Here is a 12028-nt window from a genome sequence, read left to right on the forward strand (position 1 = left end):
TTAAACTGATGCTTGTGGCTGTCATAGAGTAGGACTGTAACTTTAGCCTGGAATTCAATTTGCTGTCTTTGTGAGTGTGACAAATTATGTATCATCATCATCATCATCATCATCATCACTATTACTATTATTGTGAACCAATTATGGTTTTATAATTTCATGATTGCTATTGTGCCTGAAGAATAACTGGGAAGTTATTCTGAACAAATAAAATGACCCTGTCCAGTCACTATCCTACCGCTGAGAAGAGACACCGTGAGCAAGGCAACTCTCATAAAATAAAACATGTAATTGGGAGCTTGCTTACAGTTTTAGAGGGTTAGTCCATTATGGTGTGGAGCGTGGTGGCACCCATGGTGCCTTACGATTTTTCTTTGGTTTTATTTTCCTAATCCCCTGAGAGAAGATCTCATGTCAGACCAGGCTGACCTTGAACTTGTTATGTAGCCAAGAGTGACTTTAAATGGCTTAGTCTCCACCCTCTCCCTGCCAAGCACGAGATTACAGGTATGCACCCCCATGCCTGCTTTATACCCTAGGATTTTCTGAAGAGCAATGCCCTGACCTTGTCTTGGAAGATGCTCTGAAAAGTATGGCTTCTTTCACCAATATTACTTAGAAAACGTTCTGCATGAAACCTTAGGGACCCAGATGCATTTGATGTGCATTTGTTACAGATTCTAGTAAGTCAGGAATCAGGAACATGTGTAGCCCTTGTTCAACTTAGCTGATCAATGAACGATCCTTAGGAAGTGGTCGGAGGAAGGCACTCTGGAGAGTGATGCCACTCCACACCTCTCATCTCTCCTGACCCTTCTTCACAGGCCTCATTTTTCCCCACCACCACCACCGGGTTTCTCAGGATCTATCTGCACAGTGGCTATCTCTGCAGATGGTCTAGGGAGGCGTCTTTGAAACTACTCACGGTCACCTTGTGCGTGTGAAGCCATCTGTACCTCCTGATACTCTATCAAAATCCCCTTTATATTCTTGTGCTTTTGAGACCCAGGCCTTCCCCCATAGGAGGCCACTTGGCCTCTCTGTCTCCTGAGTTCTGAGATTAAAGTTGTGGGCCACCACACTTGGTTCCCACAGCTCTTGGTTCTGTTAGAGGCACTGCATACCTACAGCTTATTGGTCAAAACACGAGCTGAGAACATTGCACTCCCAGGAACCACTGTTCAAATCCAGGTTGTCGCTGCCTCCTCCTCGTCCTCCTCCTCCCCTTCTCCTCTTCCTCCTCCTCCTTCCTCCTCCTCCCCTTCTCCTCTTCCTCCTCCTCCTTCCTCCTTCCTCCTCCTCCTCCTCCTCCTCTTCCTCCTCTTCCTCCTCTTCTCCTTCTCGTCCCTCCTCCTCCCCTCCCCTTCTTCCTCCTTCTCCTCTTCCTCCTCCTCCTTCCTTCTCCTCACCTTCTCCTCTTCCTCCTCCTCCTCCTCTTCCTCCTCCTCTTCCTCCTCTTCTTTGTCTTCTTCCTACTCTTCCTCCTCCTCCTTCTTTCTCTTCTTTTTAGTATTTTTATTACCATATATTAATTACACAAATGAGTAGATTTGATTATTGTACATGTAAATCACATAGTTTGATCCATTTAAAAATTCCTTTGTAGCTAGGGTAAGCCATCTGTGTGATATGCTGTCTCAGCTTTTGTATCACTTGTCTGTGACTTTATTATAATAGCTTCTCCCTTTAGTATTGACCTCCATATTTTCCTTAACAAGGAAACAGGGAATGGGGATTGGAACTTGTGTTCCAACAGGGCAAGACCATTTCCCTTGGGGCTGGGCAGGCTCAGTTGTTGGCCTGTGTGGATCTGATGGGAGAGGCCAAGAACCCAGCCCAAGACACTGCCTGAGCAGGCAGCATGAGCCCTGTGGCTTCTCGTCTTGCATGGTCTGTAGTTGTGTGTTTTGTGCCTACTCTGTACTGTGCACTGTTGTAGGCCTGGAGATTCAGCAGTGACCAAAAGCAAGCAACAAGGGAGCCCTGCTCTGATCGTTCCTCTCAGTAATTTCTTCCTGCACTTCTGAGGACTTACCGTATGCCAGGCCCTGTTGTAGGCACTGAGCATGTGCATGCGAACTGAAGGAAGCTGTGTGTACTTGCAGAGAATCCACACCAGTGGTCCTGGGGAAGGGACGTTTCTGAGCATTAAGAGTTGACTTTTCTTTGTGATCAAATCTCAACAGAGATTTGGCTTCAATAGCACATCTTGTCCAGGCAGTCAGAAGTCAGTCAGTTATCTATCATTTTCCCCTTTGCACTGCGATGTCCCAGCCCCTCCCAGACAAGAGAGTCTATTTATCACTCGTTCATGCTGCTGGTCTAGAATCTTCTCTGGTGTTTGTGTGATGGAAAAAGTCTAACATCGGGATCATCGCCTGGAAAGGGTAATCTCAGCTTTTGTCACGGGGAAGTCATGGCTTACAGGCTCAGACTCGTCTTGGTGACACACGCTGCCAGGCAGCGAGCCGACAGCTCAGAGCTCAGCTCCGCCATGGATGCCTTTTCAGCATTATGAAAGCTACTCAGCCCTGTTTGCCCTCCTGGCAATGGCCGAGGAGGGTGGAGGAGAGTGAGCCTGTATAGTTGTGGCCCAGGGCCTGATGCCTGGATCTAAGTGTAGGTTAAGTAGTTGCAGCCTATAGTGTAGGTAGGGATTTAAGTATATATCATGAGGTACTAGGGCATACCATGTGTGTCTCAGTGACTGGAAGTGAGTGGACTTTTGCTCAAATGTTGTTCATGTAGTTTGTGGAGGGTGGGTGGGCTGGTCTCCACATTTAAATGCTCCCTGTGAGTCAGTGTTGGTAGGGCAAGAGGTTTGTTATCCGCACAGAGTAACTTGGAGCTTTTTAGAATGGTTGCATGCAGTTGATGCAAGTGTACCAAGATGTGAGTCGGTTAAGCTGGGGGTGCCGAGACATGAGATGTTGGGGACTGAGGGTATCTATTGTCAAGAAAGCTGTTTTCTGAGATGATGCTTCAGTCAGAGATGAAACCAGCTCCTCCCCTAGTTGGGAGTACCTAAGGCCTCATGAGTGTCGTTCACTAGGAAGTTGGGGGAAGATAAACAGTGGAACATGCCTTTAGTCCCTGTACCTGGGAGGCAGAAGCAGGGAGATCTTTGTTAGTTTGAGGACAACCTGGTCTGCAGAGTCAGGGCTGTAAAGAGAAATTGTGTCCTGAAAAAACTAAAAAGAAGAAGAGGAGGAGGAGGAGGAGGAAGAGGAGGAAGAGGAAGAAGAGGAAGAGGAGGAGGAGGAGGAAGAAGAGGAAGAGAAAGAAAAGAAAGAAGAGGAGAAGGGGAGGTAGAAGGAAGAGGAAGAAGAGGAAGAGGAAGAAGAGGAAGAGGAAGAAGAGGAAGAGGAAGAAGAGGAAGAGGAAGAAGAGGAAGAGGAAGAAAAGAAATAAGAGGAGAAGGGGAGGTAGAAGGAAGAGGAGAAGATAGGGGAGGAAGAAGAGGAGGAATAGGAGTAGAAAAATGGTTACTGGAGGCTGAGAAGGTGGGGGAGGGTGGAGGTATTATGGGGAATTTGGATGACAAGTGCCAACATCCTGGCATGTGAAAGGAACATATTGTTCTGTAGATATTTTAAGAACTAGAACAGAGGCATTTAGAGGCTCTGAAATCTAAGGCTTGGTAGAAATGCACATTTCTCTGATATATTCTACACGTGTAAATACGTATAAGCCGGTGTCAATGAAGATAATTTGTTAGTCCCTTGAGAGTTTCATACAACTCGTTTTAATCATATTCACTCCACCTCCCCAACTCTTCTCAGATTTAATCCCCTCTCTACCTTTCGAACTTTGTTTCCTAGTTTTTTTTTTATCCTTCAAGACTAATTTGTGCTGCCCAATTATTGTTAGAATGGTCAACTAACCAGAGGCTATATTCTTAAAACTAACTCTCCTCTCCTCCTTCCTCCTTCCTCCTTTCCTCCTTCCTCTTCCTCCCCTCCTCCCTCCTCCCTCCTCCTCCTCTCCCCTCCCCCCTCCCCCTCCCCCCCTCCCCCTCTTCCCCCTCCTCCTCCCTCTCCCCCCCTCCCAGCCCAGCACCTAACAATTACTAATAGCTCCACAGTTAGGGACTGGATTGTGTGCCTGATACCCGACTCCATGCTGGGATTTTGTCTGGTGCTTGATGTCCCAACCTCTGTGAGTTCATACGCATAGCGTCTCGCTGTGTCCAGAAGACATTTCCTTGTAGTCCTCCACCATATCTGCAATACTCTTTCTGCCTCCTCTCCCTCCACGGTCCTTAGGGTGTGGGAGGGATACCTGTGGTGTGTTTATCTGTTACGGGCAAAGCGTTCTGCAGTCTCTAATTCTCTGCCTCTTGGCCAAGTGTGGATGAGGGTGTTAATTGTCATCCAGTGCAAACAGATGCTCCTCGTGAGAGTTTGGAAATGTATTGATCTGTAGGTAAAATGACAGACACTGGCATGGCTGTGGGGAGAGGGGAGCACAAATTCACTGGGGAGTGGCACAGACTGGTGCAGCCAGTATAAGTTTGGAGATTCCTTTAAAAAAATGACGTTTAAAAGTGACAAAAGGGCTGCAGAAAATGTTTCTCTAAGCCAGAATGTGGTTTGCTGTTAATTCTTTCATCCTACTGGGAAGCCCAGCCTTTTCTGTTTGTTTGTTTGTTTGTTTAGAGATTTAGCTCGTGACTCCATTTTCCCTAAGGGGAAATTACTTTCCTCCTCAAAGGTCCACAGATAAAGACAGGGTGTCAGTCTGGGAGCGTGCTCACTATTAGAACAAGTCTAGCTTTTCCCCATACCTAAAGGAAAAGTCTCACCGTCCATTGTATCTCGGAATTCAAGGGTGGTGGTTTAAGCTGGAGGGAGCTTTACTGAGCGTCTGGTTAGACCACCTTCTGTAGCTCACAGGGCAGCCTGGCCCCCCTACCATGGTTTCCCTCTTAATTGAGTGTCTTTCTTCTAAATGGGTCAAACTAGCAGGATCGGGACAAGTGTAGAACTTGGCTAAGGACTAATAGATTCGGATAGCTTATTCTAAAAATCTAGGCCTGTAAGTGACATTTTTATATTCTAACTAGCTCGTATAGAAGACACACAACCCTGATGTTTTATTTACTGCCTAGAGTGCGCAGGCTTTGAGCTATTCTAATTTGCATCCCAGCTGAATGTTCCCCATTACCTCCTGTTTCTCCTGGTCATTTGCTCACGGTCTATCTCCTCTCACGCTAGCCTCCTCTTCTCCCCTGTGTCCTTTCTCCTTCCCTGGTCTCTCCTGAGACCCCTCACTTGATCCTCTAGTCTTTCCTTTTCTATGGCCCAGTCACAGGCTTTAGCCTTTTATTGATCAATTAATCTAGGGAAAAAGTTTGCACAACAAAAGCTGGTACACGTGAGAATCCTTCCATCTCGGGGCAACCAGATCATTGGGTACAGAATTTGGCATTTGCATACGTAGCAACACCAGACCCACCCCAGGATAGCCCAAGAATTCCTTTCCTGAAGTAGACTCTAGGTGAAGTCAGGGAACATAAAAGCAGTTATAAACTAAAGTTACATTTTGATTTATCTTTTTGAAAAATGGCTTATGGGCTAAAGAGATAGCTCAGAGGTTAAGAGCACTGGCTGCTCTTCCAGAGGTCCTGAGTTCGATTCCCAGCAACCACAGGGTGGCTCACAACCATCTGTAATGGGATCCAATGACCTCTTCTGGTGTGTCTGAAGACAGCTACAGTGTACTCACATACATAAAATAAATAAATCTTAAAAAAAAAGAAAGATGACTTACTTTTTATTTAAGTAGTTGATTAAAATAGGAAAAAGATGCCCTAATTTCATTTTGAAATATAAATGGCTTTTAAAAAGCCTGTGCTTATTGGCGATTGGTGATTTGATTGCAACCAAATTTTGAGGCTGAGGTTCTCTCCCTCAACCCATGTTTGAATTGTTCACTCTTGAGAGCCCAAGGTAAGAATGTATATGAATATAAGAGTTCAAAAGACAAATTAAACAGAATCATCATGTGACATACTCAAGAGCGGAGAGGGCAAATGTCCGCACATACTTTGTACAATATTTTACCAGGCTTGTGTATAACTGGTCCCTCCCCTCCCTGAATGGAGTGCTCTGGAGAACTGTACCCTTCTCTCACCAGCACAGTGGAGCTGGCCCTGGCTGCTAGGGTATGGGTGAGCCTGCCCCAAGGGTGTGAGTATGGGAGAGCTGGCCCCACCACTCCCCTGCCGAGGATAGGCATGGGTGTAGAGGTGATACTCCCACCTCCTGCCTCTCACCATCTTCTGCAGCCAGAAAATCTGCCCACCGGTTCATGAGCTGGGATTATAAGAGTGGGAGACCTAGTTCTGCCCCCTCGCTGGGTGTAAAACTCGGGAGAGCAGACCCTGCACCTCGCCTGGGTAACACAGTGGAACTGGCTTTGATGGCAAAGGCAGGAGTGAGCCAGCTCTGAGCTCGTGAGAGAGGGAGAGAGAGCTGACCCGACTGCTCACAGTGTGCAGGGCTTGAGAGAGTGGGGCCCTGCACCTTGATAGGGCAGCACCGTGGAGATGGCTCTGGAGGTGTGAACGTGGTTGAGTCAACCTTGAGGGCATTGGGTGGTCTGGTCAGAGCACTGCTGGGGAGCTCGCCCTGGTGGTGTGGATAAGGAGGAGCCGGTGGGCTGGCCAGCTCATCCGCCACCGGCCCAGATTCAGGGCTCTGAATTGGCCCACTTCCAAATCCATATCATCGGTGAATGGATTAGGACATGTGGAAGGGCCTGTCCTGGTTTCCCAAAGCTGCAGGATCTCCATGACATGGGATAACTGGGAGGAGTCCATGCGAGGGTCCAGTATTGATGCTGGCACAGAAGCCACAAATCTTGAACCAGACCAGCGACTCATTACAGTGAACATTTGCAAGTGACGATGTGTGGACAGAGGGATGTTCTGTGGGACACACTGACACACTTCACCTTCCACAATGAGATGCTTTCTATGCTTTGTGTGTGTGTGTGTGTGTGTGTGTGTGTGTGTGTGTGTGTGTGTGTTTTGAGGGAGGCTGTAAGCAAAGGGCAGATATGAGGGAGAAGGAGATGAGTGGGACTGGGGTGTATGATGTGAAACTCACAAAGAATCAACAAAAAGGTAAAGAGGAATTAAACAAGGCTGCTCTAGTACTTGAAGGCACGGTGCTGTTGATAAGGCCAGTTACAAAAGGCCACCTGGTTCCAGCTGTGTAGAAGATCTCAAGTAGGCAAAACTACCGAGGGAAAGGAAGGTAGGCGTGATCAGGCTGAGCGATGGGAGGGAGGTCAGTGGCAGCTGAGGGACCTTGGGGAGCAGTTGCTCACAGTCACGTGGCTTCAGACTGGCGTGAGGAGAATGTTCTAAAGTGGACGGTGGGTGATGGATCCCTGGGGCTATACTAGAGCCAATGAACTGTGTGCCTGAAGTGGACGGCTGGCGTGGGGGGCTTTACACCCCAGCCATGCTAGATGAGCGTAGCCTATATTAATAATCGTTATACTTTCCTTCGGTGATGATTTGTACTGATTCTTTTTCAAGTTTTCTTAAACAATTACTGTTGTGGCTCAGGAAAAAATGTATTAAGAGTAATTTAGATAAGAAAGTATTTCACAGAGAAGCCTGTTTCCTTATGAGTGATTCTGAATATGAAAATAAAAAGACCGTCAGCCAGCACGTGGGAGGTGCCTGAGGCTTAGATTCCTCCTTTCCTGGTAGGATCAGTGGGGGGTAGCTCTGTAGGGATGACCTGAGCCATTGGATTTACCTGCAATGTTTGCGCTCTTGGGAGAAAGGACTCACTTGGGCTAACTGTCCCATTTTGTGGCTAACTGTCTCATTGTTTCTTCCACTTCCTATGATGCTGGGCCAGCAACATGGAGGAACTCAGGGATTCAAGCGTTCGAACAGATTGTGAATTAAGGGTGTCTCCTGCACCACATTAGCTGTCTGACACTGAGAGCTTCACATTCACACTGGGGCAGAAAACACGAAGCAAAACAAGGAAGCCAATGAGTGAAATGTTAGTGCAGAACAAGAGAGGAGAAGAATTAGGCTGAGCTACCAGTGAGAAGGGACAGAGGGGACAGGGATGGAGCCTGGTCTTTCCAGGCACCCTGGGGGCCAGCACTTTAGTAATAAAGTACTTCAGGAACTGCAGGTGTTTGAATTGGCCGTTGATAAAGCAAGGAACTTTGCCTCTCTCTCTGCATGCAGAGGTGGTCACTGGTTCCCAAACCAATTTGGTCCCAGCCCAAAGTCTGATTTCAAGGAGAAAAGGATTCGTTCAAAGACCACTTGTCATATTCGTCCTGGAATGAACTGTGTGGCCCCTCGCCTCAGCCTCCCCGTTGCTGGGATTACAGGTGTGTGAAACACAGCCAAAGGACGTTGAATTGTGTGTGAATTAGCGTGTTGTTAGAGGGGTTCTATGGTGAAAGTGAGCAGCATTAGGGCGCTGTCTGGATATTTCTTAGGGAGGCAGAGCACACGGACAGTGCCACCGGCTTGCCAGCTATGAGTATGACACTTCTGTGCTGGTCTCAGGTGTGGCCAGTAGACAGGAGAATGGGAGATTAGATGGCCGGTGGACCGCCTGGTTCTACTGAGAACTTTTCTTTCTGGAAGGAGGGTCCTTGTGGTTAAACCACAGGGCAGTTAGTTGAGAGAGTCCCGGCTCCCTCTGTTGCTTAAGCCTAGACTCTGGATCCATTTTGCAAGAAGACGTAGGGAAGCTGGAACACGGAGGCGGTCTTTTCTCCAGGCAAATCTTCTTAATGAGACACTGATGTTAATCTTACAGCGACTTAACCCTGGGGTAGAAATCCCTGTTTGTTGGTGCTGTGTCATTAGTGAACATAAGTACTAGAGATTATCTCTTGTTTTATTACAGTTTGGCAATATTTAAAAAAAAAACATGTTTATCGAGTTCGGTAAGTCAGATTTCGAGAGGTAATCCTTGGGCCTTGAAGACGACACTAATAAGCCCTTAAAGCAGATAGCTAGAGTTACAGATACCATTATCAGCCGGAGGTTGCTGTAGCAACAAGTAGTTTGGCTGCACCGTGCAACTGATGGTACGCCGGGCTCCTGTAAAAGGAGGTGTAAAAGGAGCCCGCTCATTCAGCAGAAACTCTCCTGGGAAAGTTTAATAAAGCTGGACTAGAATAAGCACCAGAGTCTCTGGAAAGCTCCAAGGTGTGCTTCTGGGGAGCAGCTCTAAATTAAGGAAAGATGTGCCATGAGTCTGAACCCGCACACATCAGTGCATCTAAGGAGTAATTTTAGGATGAGGATTTTTCTACACGCAAAAGTTCTTTTTAAAGCAGAAAGTAACTCTAACGCAAGCCTGTCATTTCATCGTGGAGTGTAGTGGATTGTAAAAACCTCTGACAGTTTAGTTGTCTTTGAAACTTTTTACCAAGTAGATATTCTATGTCGAGGGCACTTCATGCCTCCTACCCTCTCTCTTCTCACCTTCCTTCTATCCTACCAGTCCTAGCTTTACCTCTTTTGTTACATACGTACATGCATGCCTACATACATGCATACATACACGCATACATGTATATATTTATGTAAAATCTAGGAACCACAAATGAAAGAAAATATGCAGTCTTTATCGTTCTGAGACTGGCTTCTTTCGCTTAATGCGATCACCTCCAGTGTATTTTTCTAGGCAGTTGTTCCAAAAGGTAGCAAAGGGGGGAGGGGGGTTCACAGGAGACGATGGCGGAATGTAGGGATGGAAGTATGCTAAGATCATGGGGTCGGCCTTTTGGGGGTAGGGCTGAGGGAGAAAGCTGAATGAGCCCTTTGATATAGCAAATGATTACAGGCCACATCCTGTTTTCCAGGGTGCTCTTCAGAATAAATGCCTGCATGTATGGGACGATTTAGAGACACAGTGGCCTCAAGTGGCTTTTAGGGCATACCACATAGCCAGCAGGATGGAGTTGCGTGGTCCTCTTCCTGTCTGGTGCAGACGTGTTCCTGGGACCTTTGGCTCTGTTGTTCCCTTCTCTCTGACACACTGTAGCTGTTGACCCCACGTGGAGTTTTATTATGCGGGTTTGAGTTTCCAAAGGGGGACTCCTCTGCAATGCTTATGTGGCAAACACTGCGGCAGGCGACTCGCAATTCTGTGCACTGGGGAAGTGGACTGGAAAACTTCGCCTTAACTTTTTTTGCCTTGGATTTTTGGCGCTGAAAAGGCACCTCTCCGCAGGCAAGACCGGTCTAATTTTGCTTACATGGCTGGTCTTCAGGCAAATGTTACTCTTCTGCCACCTGGTGGCCATATTTGGGGAATGCATTTAAAAGCATAAGCTATTGGCTGGGCGTCTGCAGTCCCTGCACAAAATTGAGGTCCTGTGTTTTTGTTCTTATCATGAAACCTAGTCTTGCTCTCGAATTCATGATCGATACCAGTTGTCCACGGTCGCAGCCTCGCTTGCCCCATGTAAAATAAATTCAGTTATTCTTTTAAACATGACTTGCTTTTTCCTTATGTGTACGTTCCTGTGGGGGGTATGCATACGTGTACGCGTGGGGGCCAGTGGGGGCCAGAAAAGGATGTATAAAGTTATCAGTAGTCTGAGCTGAACTCAGATCCTTTGTAAGACCAGCAAGTACCCTTCGTATCCAGGTCATGCCTCCAGCCAGATTCAGTTTTTTGGTTTTTTTTTGTTTTTGTTTTTGCTTTTTTAATTGTCCATTACCTGGATGATATTTTTCCTCCATCTTTATTAATTTGGGTATTATTTAATTATATTTCAATTGTTATTCCCTTTCCCAGCTTCCAGGGCAACATCCCGATAACCCTTCCTCATCCCCTTCTCTATGGGTGTTCCCTTGCCATTCCTCCCCCCATTACTGCCCTCCCCCCAACAATCACGTTCACTGGGGGTTCAGTCTTAGCAGGACCCAGGGCTTCCCCTTCCACTGGTGCTCTTACTAGGATATTCATTGCTACCTATGAGGTCAGAGTCCAGGGTCAGTCCATGTATAGTCTTTAGGTAGTGGCTTAGTCCCTGGAAGCTCTGGTTGGTTCGCATTGTTGTTCATATGGGGTCTTGAGCCCCTTCAAGCTCTTCCAGTCCTTTCTCTGATTCCTTCAACAGGGGTCCCGTTCTCAGTTCAGTGGTTTGCTGCTGGCATTCACCTCTGTATTTGCTGTATTCTGGCTGTGTCTCTCAGAAGAGGTCCATTAAACAAACAAACAAACACAGTGACAAGTGGAGTTGTAGTCACCCATTCTCGCCTTTCCATTCTTATTTCTTTGCAACCTGTCACCCTCGTCTGATTTGCCGTGGAGAACTCATACATAAGGGCTTGTACGTTAAGTGTAAATGAAACCTCTGGCCATACCAAGAGCTTAAATAAATCCACTTGGAGGTTTGAGGCAGTAGGAAACTGAATTAAACAGGAGGGGCAACTGGGGTAGGGACTGCCCAGTTTACAAACTTTCTGGGAAAATTCCTGCCCTTTCTCTGGGACCACATCAAAAAAGGTCCAGCATGCTAAGAAGCAGAGATTCCAGAAAAGATCCTGAGGCCCAGCGAGGTTGTATATTCCTATAAATGCAGGTGAAAGGTTTTCAGCTAACCACCCCTGCTAGGGAAGCCAGCATTTACGCTACCCAAGGCTAAACATGCTCCATGGTTATTTTGACAGTCTTTGAACTTGTTTCCGGGGAAACTGAGTATTTGGGAAGAGAACCAATCAGTCAGGGGACAGAGAAAGTGCCCGTCACCTGGGTTCCTGTTTGTCACAGAACACCCTGAACACTGTTTCCAGGAAAAGCTTTGCTGGGAGGGGGGCCCCCAGCCGGAGCATCTGGGGTCAGCCACTGCTTAACCAGCTGGTTGGTGCCGAGAGCTGTGTGCTTTCATCCATGCAGAAGGGACAGCTGCCTGTCTTAGAACGAATTAGTCGTTTTTCTTTCTTCCACTGACATCTGTGGAATCCGGGGAGAAGACAAGTAGGATTCCCCCAGGTGGGTACCAGTCACATCCTCGG

The 12028-nt window shown here is 47.1% G+C and overlaps 1 protein-coding gene across 1 annotated transcript in view; it reads left to right on the forward strand.

Annotated features, from left to right (window-relative positions):
• The window catches only part of Arhgef28 (Rho guanine nucleotide exchange factor 28), a 295945-nt gene that overhangs the window by 149179 nt on the left and 134738 nt on the right, over positions 1-12028 (forward strand). The window lies entirely within an intron of this gene.

The sequence above is a fragment of the Rattus rattus genome, chromosome 3 (genome assembly GCF_011064425.1).
Source record: "Rattus rattus isolate New Zealand chromosome 3, Rrattus_CSIRO_v1, whole genome shotgun sequence".
NCBI classification, from domain to species: Eukaryota; Metazoa; Chordata; class Mammalia; order Rodentia; family Muridae; genus Rattus; species Rattus rattus.